The sequence below is a fragment of the Toxorhynchites rutilus genome, chromosome 1 (genome assembly GCF_029784135.1).
Source record: "Toxorhynchites rutilus septentrionalis strain SRP chromosome 1, ASM2978413v1, whole genome shotgun sequence".
Taxonomy (NCBI): Eukaryota; Metazoa; Arthropoda; class Insecta; order Diptera; family Culicidae; genus Toxorhynchites; species Toxorhynchites rutilus.
The window spans coordinates 393465-406380 of NC_073744.1; positions in this window are offsets into that span (position 1 = coordinate 393465).

The window sequence follows — 12916 nt, forward strand, 5'->3', positions numbered from 1 at the left end:
TTTGACGCGAACCTGTACGATTTGATCGATAGATCGAGGTTCTGCTTGATAATTATCATAACTTTCTTGGTTTCAAAATTGAGTCGTGACTATTCCTTTGTTCACATGTTGTCCATATCAGAAAAAAATCCCCCTAACAGTTGCGGTACTATCAAATAGACAAAAAATATATAGTAATTCCACGTCAAAACAGTCGATTTTGACGCGAACCTGTACGATTTGATCGATAGATCGAGGTTCTGCTTGATAATTATCATAACTTTCTTGGTTTCAAAATTGAGTCGTGACTATTCCTTTGTTCACATGTTGTCCATATCAGAAAAAAAAACCCTCTAACAGTTGCGGTACTATCAAATAGACGAAAAATATATAGTAATTCCACGTCAAAATAGTCGATTTTGACACGAACCTGTATGATTTGATCGATAGATCGAGGTTCTGCTTGATAATTATCATAACTTTCTTGGTTTCAAAATTAAGTCGTGACTATTCCTTTGTTCACATGTTGTCCATATCAGAAAAAAATCCCTCTAACAGTTGCGGTACTATCAAATAGACAAAAAATATATAGTAATTACACGTCAAAACAGTCGATTTTGACGCGAACCTGTACGATTTGATCGATAGATCGAGGTTCTGCTTGATAATTATCATAACTTTCTTGGTTTCAAAATTAAGTCGTGACTATTCCTTTGTTCACATGTTGTCCATATCAGAAAAAAATCCCTCTAACAGTTGCGGTACTATCAAATAGACAAAAAATATATAGTAATTCCACGTCAAAACAGTCGATTTTGACGCGAACCTGTACGATTTGTTTAAGTAGGACTACGTGTTTCAGTTTGTCTCTAATCCGCAAACGGTTTGAGTTAACATAAAATGGAAGCATTCCCATTTGCCAATTATGTGTTCTACCTATATGTGTGCTTACCTACCCAATCAATATGGCGCAACTTACGCATAGGTGGGATACAATATGCATATATCACTGCGAATCAAATGCAGCGTTCGTTCTGTGGGAATAGTGGAGAGAGAAAATATTGCACTGTTAGCTCCGCCTCTTTTAATTTAGTATATATAAATGGGTATAAATCTCTGAGTATTAATAATAAATAATATGATTAAATAAATAAATATTTTGTGAATTCAGGAGTATGTTCGGATTTATTGGTGACTTTTTCCGATCGCTTATTCAATTTCCGTGAATTTGAACGTTGTTTCCGGGTTAAAAGTAGTGTCAAAGTACAGCGTATTTAAAGCCGGATGTAAATAAGAAATTATTCAGCGGTGTGAGCTGTGTTCTTCGGTGAAAATTGAAGATGAAAGTTTGTTCCGCAACGCTTATCCCTGCCAGAAATAATAATTTCGTAGTTACGTTATCAATGCCGTCGAGTTTTGAACAACACCCTTCTAATTTTTTTAAACTATGTAGTAAGTCCAAAATTAAAATTTTCATTATTCGATGACCAATTTTAATTACGACTGATTTTTTATAAGGACGTATCCAATATCGACATATTCAGGAAAAATCATTGCTCGAGAGTGTTGGAAGATCAATAAACAATCAAGGAAAAAAAACATTTAAAATATATCGCTCAAAAATCTTACTCGAAAGTTTAATATTGAAATTTTTTATAACTCAAAACATATCCCCACCGATATATTTTCAATACATTTTCATTATAAAATCATTTCAATTTAACAAAGTTTGACGTATAGCGTTGCCAAAATGAAGATATAAATAATAGTATAAAATCCAATACTTTGCGAAATCGAAATCGAAAAAAAAATATGTTTTCGTTTCAATGAGTCCGACACAGCATTACTCAATATCAAACTGTTTCAGATAAAATATCGAAGGATAAATGTTTTGAGTTAAAAACATTTGTAATTTAAAACTCAACTTCTTAATAAGATTTTCTAACAGTGTATTTAAAATGATATTTTTCCAAAATATTACAGTGATTTTCCAACCACTTTTTTTTTTCCAAAATATATATTTTTATCAAGGCTCATATGGCGTTAGCCTGACGGGGCCGGAGTTCAATATTTTGAAAGTTTATAATATGTAACCGATTACTCGCGGTCGGCTCGAGGTTAGTATTACAAGTGTTCTCGTAATAGGGATGTTGCTGTCTCCAATGCTCTGTACGTGTGCCCGACACGGGATACTTCCTATTGGGATGCAGTTGACCATTAATCAGCAACGCCCCCCTAGTATGTACCCCATATCTAGCCTGGTGCGTCTTCTCGACTCGAGGAATCCAGGATAGAATGGTCACTAGCCGGCGCAATCATCAGCTCGTGTAGAGTTGTCATGAGCGGTACAACCTTTGGCTCTTGTTGAATCATCAGTGGACTGCACAACCTTTGGCCCGTGTATCTGTAAAGAGTGTGTGTATGTATTACCGCGACTAAGTAAAAGTTTATAGATCGGATAGGAGGGATATGAAACAGGGACACAACGAAGGAAACATCATTAAACGTTGACATCGGCGTTTCTGAGGAACAGGTATAGATGAAGCAGAAGATCAGGATCACGGCTACCTAAGATATCCCGGACGGGGATATCCGATTGTCTGCCTTGTGCTCTCAGTGCTCTAGAGAGCTGAGAGCGAGCAGCATGGAACCGGATACACGACCAGACAACATGCTCGATGTCGTGGTAGCCATCGCCACAATCACAAAGATTGTTTGCTGCGAGCCCAATGCGATAGAGATGCACGTTTAGGTTGTAGTGATTGGACATGAGCCGAGATATCACGCGAATGAAATCACGACCTACATTCAATCCCTTAAACCAAGCACTCGTCGAAACCTTAGGTATAATCGTGTGTAACCAACGACCGAACTCATCTTCACTCCACATGCGCTGCCAACTAAGAGTGTGTCCTGACGAGGAATGTGAAAAAATTCATTATAGGCAATTTGCCTTTCAAAAAGTGTGCCTTCTGAAGCGCCCACCTTAGCTAGCGAGTCCGCTTTCTCATTCCCCGGAATCCAATCCACTTTGCCGAACATCATATTTCAATAATCTGTATTCTGAGTTATGATTTTTCGCAAAGAAGGGTCAATGTCAAGATGCACCCTTATAAAATAATCAGTCGTAATTAAAGCGCCATCATACGTTCAATGATTTATATAAAAATTGAGAAATGTCGAGACAAATGCCGGCTGATTTGGAGTGAAATTGCTCTATAATCCGCAAGCTTCATTCTTACACTCTAAAAATTCGTTTCTGTAAACATTTGCAACTTCCGATTTTCAACTGGCACGGATTATTCGTTCCACAGTTTTATTTTATAAATTATAATTCCCTTGTATACTTATCATACAAAATATGTTCACCTGTTTGAACAGGCTTTTTTTTCACTAATGCTGCTTTAAATATCTGGCCTTTTAGAAATGAACTTTGATAAAATCCATAAATTTAGAATACTATATTTAAATTTTAGCATACTTTATTATAACTTAGCATACTCTATTTAAACTAGAGTTTCAATAGGAGTTAACTTCTTGCTAGGTCCGAAATTATTCTCCCCTTTCATGTTGAAGAATTCTAATAAAATTATCAAAATTAAAAACAACTTCAGTAACATTGTCTCTTCCAACAAGGTTGATAAATGTCTGAAAGGTAACTAACCGATCTCTGATAAAACGAAACCATAGTTTGATGCCCGGGTTTCCGAACATATCGCGTAGTACAACAACAAATATTTGTTTTCTCTCTATACTCAAAATACGGTACAGATAGAGAAAAAGACGGGACAATAAAAAAGAGTTAAAAAAACGGTACTATCCGGTTCATTACGGTACGTTTGGTCAGCCTAATTAGGAAAATCGTTTTTTTTTTTTTTTTTATCTTCGCTTATTTTTCGTCGGCCTATTTCCGCCACTTTAGTGCCAATCACCGACATCAGGGAGGCGACTCCACCTGTTCCTACCTATCAGACTCAACAACTCATGAGCCGGGCCAACTTCTTTTACTTCCGCTCCGAAGGAAGACGTAACCAGAGATTTTTCGCCTCAGAAAATCCCAACGACGCCAGCTGGGATTGAACCCAGGCCGATCGGATTGTGAGGCTGTTACGCTAACCATACAACCACTGGCGCCGTCTAGGAAAATCGTTGAAATCTCACCGAAATATGCCATAAAACATTTTTCAATTCTTATTCCATGTTTCAGCCATTCTTGCGATATGTATTCCTTTTATATGAGAAAACAGTTGTGTAAACATATGCGTATCGATTTATAACAATCAGTTGTTGAATTCGCGTATCGTAGTGACGATCCGATTTGTGTGTTTCATTCGAGTTTTACCAGAAAATGATTATGATGACAATCATCGTCAGGTACTCTCACGAGCGCTCTACTAAAGGGTGTGTCACATCAAATTGCATCACGGAAAAAACGCTGTAGAAATTTAATTTTTAGGAATTATATCTTCAGCTTTCGCTTATAATCAGATAAGAGTGTATAGATCACGTTGGCCATGCTTCACTGTCAATTTTTCGTAAATTTGGAAAAATGTCGTCGAACGAAAAAGAGCGTCGTGAATTAATCCTGTACACTCATTTCGAGAATCCGGAGTTGTCACATCGGGACATCGGTAAGATGCTGGGAATCGTCCAATCCACGGTCAGCAGAGTACTAAATCGATACTTCGAGAACCTAACCATCGACCGGAAGGTGAAGAACGGCAAAAATGGATGCTCCGTCAGTGAAAAAGATCACAAGCGCGTAGTTAAGCAGTTTAGACGTGATCCGAGAAGTTCGGTCCGGGATGTCGCCAATAAGCTAAATTTGTCAAGTTCATTCGTCCAGCGGACCAAGCAGCGGGAGGGCCTGCGTACATACAAGGTTCAGAAGGCTCCTAACCGCGACGAAAGGCAAAACATGGTGGGGAAGACGCGAGCCCGGAAGCTGTACACCGAAATGCTGACGAAGCCGCATTGCCTGGTAATAGACGACGAAACCTACGTCAAAGCGGACTTTCGTCAGCTGCCGGGCCTGTTGTTCTTCTCCGCAGAGGACAAATTCAGCGTTCCGGAGGAGATTCGCACGCAGAAACTATCCAAGTTTGCCAAAAAGTACATGGTGTGGCAAGCGATCTGCTCTTGCGGAAAGCGGAGCGCCCCCTTCGTGATGACCGGCACGGTAAACGGGCAGGTTTACCTTAAGGAGTGCCTACAGAAGCGCTTACTACCACTATTGAAGCAGCACGAGGGCCCGACCATCTTCTGGTCGGATCTCGCTTCGTGCCACTATTCAAAGGACGTGTTGGAGTGGTACGAAGCTAACGGGGTCACCTTCGTGCCAAAGGAAATGAATCCGCCCAACGCGCCGGAGCTTCGCCCAATAGAGAAATATTGGGCGATTATGAAGCAGGCCCTCCGGAAGAACCCAAAAGTTGTCAAATCGGAGGCGAACTTCAAGAGTAAATGGATTTCTATTCAAAAAAACTACAACCTGACGTTGTACAGAACCTTATGGACGGGGTAAAGAGGAAGGTGCGAGCATACGGGCTTGGGCTCGAAGTATGAATAAAAAGAAAATGCCAAAAGTTGTTTAATAGTTTTTATTTTACTGTCTAAAATTTTCAAAAGGATCGGTCTACTGGACGAATTTCTACAGCGTTTTTTCCGTGATGCAATTTGATGTGACACACCCTTTATGCGTTCCGATATTTGTGCTTCCGCACAACCCGCAGAAGGGTGACAAAAATTCAAATATATTCCGGTTCGCTCTCTACACATCGCTTGATTGTTCTTATGTTTGGTATATTCAGGAGAATTGACCACTATTGATAGCGAAACGATACAGTGGGAATTGTAAGTGAATCGCTCTCGAGATTCGGGGCAGCGATTCCACGTTCGGTTCATTCAATCCTTTTCGCACCAAAAAATTTGAATAAAAGTGAAACAAATCGAAAAAGAAGCAATGCCGAAAAAAATAAAACTGTGAAAGGGGAGCGAAAAAAAAATTATATAACGAACAAGTCCAATAGTTCGGGTGAAGGAATGGGATAGAAAGAGAAAATTCGGAGCTGAGCCGGAATGATTTATTAAGTTCAATTAAATGGAAAATATTTTATTCAATTCACAGCCATAACTCAAGCGTGCAGGCTTCAAAAGAGTGAGTTCGTGATGAGTTTGGTGAGTAATGGATATGGAAGGCCGCAGTACGCGTGTAGACCATACGTTTTTAAATAGTAGCAAAAATTCAATGTGAATGTTACTTGAAAATGGCTTAGAATAACTTCGGTATTAACCTTGCATAACTGATTTTTAAATCTATGAAGATAGGATAAAAATTTAGATGTGGTATACTATTATATATGAGTGATTCATGTGGGACAATGACAGGAGCCAAATGAGAATAATTGAAATTTTAATTTGTACTCATTATATAAATCATTTACGTCCGAATGTGTACTGAATGCTGCAAATCAACATTTTATGCATGACTTCCAATTTGTTTTCTGTGCCAATGGAATTTGTTTGACTATGTTTTTTTTCTGTGTGATATGAATATATATGTATACAGTATGGATACGAAGATTGAACTATATTTTTGTTTTCATTGATAGATATCTCATTGCTTGCACATTTCTCCGTTACATTTTTTCAGGGAGTCAATTACAACTGGGTGGCTCGGCATACGGATAACGATTCTACTTCGTGCGTAAAAACGCTCAACAGTAGCATCGAATAAGCAGTCATGATACGAAAATAGCTCTTACGTGTTACGGCAGCGAAAACTTCTTCTTCAATCCAGGAGCACCGGTATACATCGCGGGTGAAGCACGTTTGGCTTTTTGAATATCAACAGTTGTTCGATAATTAATTTCCAGTAATTATCATCCCTTTTCCACATTCGTTCCGCCAAACTCTCTGTACGATGGCAATTTACACTGCTGACATTCTATGCAATAGGAATGGCGCGCGTCTTTGTGGAAATAAAGTTTAGAGTGTAGCGATATTTAATCTCTTTTTAACACGGTGTTATTTTCAAATATAATAATAGAGTCTTGTTTTTGTCATAATGATTCCAGTACCCCTTAAGATTCATTTGAATATTTAAAATATTACATAAATTACATGATAATAAAAATTCATGCAAATTTAAATGTTTCAGTTTGTTTCATTAAAAAAAATAAATAAACAAAACAATAATCATTGGCCTTTTATTTCGATATAGATACAAAAGCACAACGCACCGTTCCTTCAATAAAAACAAACAACGAAATCTCCCCGCTATATATAGGTGATGCTCATCGCGAATCAGAAATTGTTCGGCAATTGTGCAAACATTCTGAATAATCCGACTAGGTCATATACTTCATCATGAAAGAAAGCCGGAAAGCACAACCTAAAAAAGTTGTGACACCAGGAAATGCGAGGATGCCACTTTTGTTTGGCACTTCCAGTGGTGCTCTGGTTTATTTCTACTCTCTCTTTTTCTTCTTTGGCCGAAGAAGAATTTTTTTAATTTCCATGGCTTTTTATGATTTATGGTGTGTTTTATTTTTGCAGATTTCCAGTGCAGCACATTGCCATCACGCTGATTCATTGGACATTAGGAGGTCAGCTTCGTACTTTGTTTCCGTTGCCTTCTGTTTCTTATGCGTACAATATATTGTTCGTAATTTATTGGTTTACGGGAGCGGTTCTAGTTTTGAGCATAACGGCACGCCAAAGAACTGCGTGACTTAGTAGAAATTGGCCACCCTTGAGATTTATGTTTGTTTCAACCGAGATACAAAGTTCGTGTTGCTTAGCCATATAAAAATAAAAGTACTGTCTGCCAACAGTGAGTATAAGTTACATTCTCACAATGGAGATAAATTTTGAATCTCCTTACACTCTATTTAATCTGCGAGCAAGAAAACGCTTCGTAAATTTTACCGAGATAAATATCAATCGGAAAGTAATTTAAACCGTCTTCAGAATAAGATATATTTAAACTCTCTCAAATTCCGAAGATCTATTCTCTCCGCTATTTCTCTTAGGCAGTGGTTGCCATAACATCGCAGACGTGTTTTTCCAAAACAAAAACAATAAAGGTGATAATGGCTAGGGAATGTTTTCAGATTTGAAAATGACACTTTTTATTGCTTTCGTGTTCAAAAAACAATTTCCTCAGCCATTGATTGATTGCTCACTCACGGCTGGATCGAGATATACCTTCAAGTGCTGTATCACTTGGTTTTCTGAACATCTCCAGCTCTAATTTATTCTTGAAAACATTGAAACAATACGCCTAATAAACCAAAGAAAAATGGAGTATGTCTGCTTCGAGTAGGAGTTGAAGCGGAAGGAAAATGAATAGATAGCGCGGTAAAATAGATCGGGCTTCGTGGTGAAAGAAATGCAAAAGAATGTTAATTTAATTGACTCATAAATTTTGCTTCAGCCGCCGCACCGAGACTCTGTATGTGTATACGAAGAAGAAATTTAACTTTCTGTCGACATTGCCAAAGCTTTCTTGCAGCAGCGCAAAGGACCTTCTTTGAATTTGAAATGCATCTCTCGCAAATCCACAGAATTTCTTCCGGTTTTCCACTTTTCATTCTTCTCCAATAGTTTTTTTTTGTGTGGATGCAATGTATCTACAAAACGAATAGCAATATTTCTCGTTGCTAATACCTACCACCGACGTTGCTGCTTTTGGTTATATTAATGTTACTATCCTTCTTTGTGTTCTCGACTGAACAAAATTTGCGGTAAAATTCTATACAATCGGCATGTAACCTAAAATGAATTGCTATCAATTTCTAATCCCTACACGGAGATGTTTTATGTTTAGCTCACCAATGGGGAACTATGCATGAATCTTAATTTCTACGGAGTCTAATATATGAAGTTCAAGGTCTTGGTATGACAGATTTGAACGTTTAAATAACAGTAGAGTATTTGAATACGTTTACACATATAATGAAATCAAGGCAACAGGTCAAGCATTGCATCATTTTTGCGTAAAAAAAATCCAAGGTCATGCAGGTTTGCAGCAATAATTGACGTAATGGACAAGGACAACTAATATAACGTAACCGAACTCTGTTTTTTCACTGCTGAAAGCATTATTTCTGTGACCTCGTCCGAGAGAATATTGACTGCAGGTGCTTTCTGCTATTGTTGATTGCAATAACATTGACTCTAGTTTATTATGGAGAGCAGGTAATAAATGATACAGTTGGACATCCTGGCTCCGGATTTAGGGCAGAGAACAATAAAAAATCAATGAACCGAAAATTATTAGATGTGAAATAATAATGCAATGTCTTTCTGGTCGTTTGTTTGGCGCACATTCTTGCTATGTGAATAACGGGAAACTGACAACACAACTTTGGCATGCGACACACACAAACACACCTACATACATGTTTGCAATCGCTATGAATAACAATGACTGGTTTGGTCATTTGATTAAAATTATTAAATATATGAAAAATTAATGTTCTGAATTACTATCGCTATACTATGATGATAATTTTCTATGAAAATTAAATGATTCAGATCTAATTAAGGCTTGCTGCTACAGAGTTGAGCGCTTCCGACGGGAACGACGAAACGGCGAAACGGTGTATGAATAAAAATAAACAAACCACGAATGGACAAATTATGAATTTATGTGCGTGATTTTTGAATACTGTAGCTAAAAACCAAATGTGATGATTTCGCTGACTGGACTTTGTGCTGTTGGGTAGTAGTATTTATTTCAGCGCACACCTCATCAGCTACACCATAATTTAATTTATCACTGACCGAAACGAACCTAGGAGTCGACGGCTTCGTTTAATCTTTCAAACGATTAATCATTTTCAACGGGTAAATTTGGAAAACTTAGTGCAAATGAATTCCGTACAGTTGTCGTTTTGATCTTGGAAAGTACACTTGCGGTGCGAATTGCTTTTGGCTACTTCATATAGTGACGCAAAGTGAAAAAGGTTAATATTCTATACCCACATAGAATGAACCTCTTCGTATTAAGGGCAAGTTTCGGATGCGACAGCAGAATCGATAAACTCCCAATGCGATCGTATTCAATCGTCGCCATATCTTTCTGTGATGATAGCATTTTCTTATGGACAGTTCTATACGTGCCCGAGAACAGCATCTGCCAAAAGCTTACGCCATGCCATGCTTTCTTGCGCACTGATAATAAGCGTGAATTGAAACGTTAATGTCGATATGCCCCTCGTGTAGCTTGGTTAGCGTATATATGGGGGAAAAGGGCGAGAAATTAAGTCTTTCTCCAGTCTGTGCATATCCCGATTATTCATCTCTTCTGCGGCAGTTTGAGTCGTCATGGCTTATTTCGTTTCTGACTGCGCACAGTCTTCGACATTTCTGAATTCTTTACGCTTTATTATCGAATCTTGGTTCATTTCGTGTCTTCTGGCACAAAATTTGCGTGCAACGTGTTTCTCGATCTTATGCAAAACCCATTTCGTAAGATCAGTCCTATACATGAACTGAACAGGCTTTCAAGCCATCCACAAGTGCAGTCAGAAATGAGTGTTTCGTTCCGCGTACCGATACCTGATATGGTTTCGTGGATGTCCTCTGTCCGAGTAAGTGATCGCGTCTTCCACAGTTCCGCAACGATATTATGTGTGTACAAGACGCGCGGCTAAGCATGAACGATTTTCATTTGTTGATTTTTATTTCTTCTACACCCGTTTTCAAGCGAAATATCCCTGTGCAAAACATAAGATCCATGTTTAAATTTAAACACGAACACAAACGTCGCGTGAGATGCAATTTCCACAATTTTGTTTACATTACATTATACATGCTCTAATGAAGGTCTTCATCAACGGCCAGCGTTGCGTGAGTTCACTGAGAGGCAGTTGTATGATTCTGTAAGTGGTTTGCAAAATACCGTACCTGTGATCTGATACTTATACTATATTAACTGAATGTAAAATTTTTCTACGTAACGTTCTAGGTGATATGTTATCTAGAGGTTTTTGTTTTTTTTATGTTTTGCATGGCTTTTTTGTACTTGAGGATGAGCAGATAAATGCTACGTCACTTACTCAGGTAAGTTATTTTATCGTGGCTTCCATAGATTTCCTGGTTTCTTCATAAAAAAGTTCCCCCGATTTGCTCATGCTATATATAGCATAGAATAATAAACGGCGTTATCAATCAGCAGCAAATTATATTTTTTTAATAGGATAGGAAACCGATTTCTCGCGGACGCCTTGGGGTTAGTAGGGTATTTGTTCTTCAGAAAGAGGGGAGAGTATAAGGGGATTGAGATAGTACTGACAATGACACGATATTTTCAAGAAAAACTTAAATTTGGGACATGTAATCACGGGACTCACACGATCAAACAATTTGCTCGATTTCGTGTTATCCTTGCCCACAAACGCATAATCGTCCGGATAAACCACTCAATATTTCTGTATCTTCTCATGGAAGTATGTCTAGTGCTTCTCCGGCCTCACTGACCGGATAATCTCGACAGACTATTTTAATTAATGTAGTAATGTTCAACAGGGCGTGAAGTGAAGCTGCTCAACGCCCAGCGAACTATGTTTCGACCGGAATACGGTGCTACCAGAAAGGTATGGTGCATGAGCTACTAAAACCCGGTGAAACGATGAATAAGGATCGCTACCGACAACAAATGATAGATTTAAACTTTGCATTGTTGAAAAAAATGACTGAATTGTATCCAGGTAAAGAACAGGTAAACAGGTAGACAGGTAAAGAAGAAGAAGAAGGTAAAGTAGTAAAGGAAAAACCCCTAACTGGGAAACGTTATCACACCCGCTGTATTCTCCAGATTTGGCCTTTTTACTTTTATGGGAGAAGCACTTTACGAATATAAAGATGTCAAAAAATGGATCGGTGCATGTTTTTTGTTCCATACATGTTTTATTTGAAAGGAATACAAAATTTTCCTGAGAGATAGGCGAAATGTGTAGAATCAAACGGGGACTACTCTAAATGACAATTTTTTGAAGTTCAACTGAAAATTATGGATTTTCTCCATCGAAATACCGAACAATTTGAACTTACACACCGGGTATACGATGAGAAAGGAAGCTGAAGAATGTGGGAAGCGCTGGAATATTATGTGGACTTATGTGGACTCGGATATCATTTCAATTGATACGTTGCATCCAAGATCATTGCAATGATCTGCGATAGATGATAGTTTGGAATTTCATCGACATCATGACTCATGAACTGATCAAAATGAACGAAGGAATAGATATTGTCAGGAAAACAAACACGGTAAGGGATAGATAGAAGGAATAATCTGCATAGAGGTGAATTCATTACATAAAGTAATACATTCAGGATGAACACCTCCTGATTTTGGGGCTAATGAGCAAATTTGGGATGTGAGGGGTATTTGGGTATACACATATTTCAACCAAACATGTTCCAACCAAATTTGACAATAGAAATTTTTCGGAAAACTCTGAAGGAAAATGGGAAAATTCGAAAAAATCAGTTCCCATATTTTCGACAATTACATAACGGCAGGCCTTGTTAGTTCACTTGATGTTAGCACTAACGAAATTGATCTTTGTTCGAAAGTGGAAATGGATATTAATGTGATAAAACGCACTCCTATATCTTCTTCTATCTATGTAAATAAAAATAGATCGCTGAATGTGTTGAGAAGAGCAAAACTCGAGGAAGGAATTGTCATATTTTCTGTATCAAACATTTATTCCATGTAACGAAGAAACATGTTATTTGCAAGTGGTTATAAACTCTTCAACGAGAACGAGGATTCATGATCGTGCGCTTATAATGAAAACGTGAATGTTTGAAGGTATTGATACCAAAAAATTAATTCTGGGCGGGACGAAGTTTTCCGGGTCAGCTAGTATACAATAGATACGATTGTGCAACATTTACCCGAAATACAGTAACCAGAAAG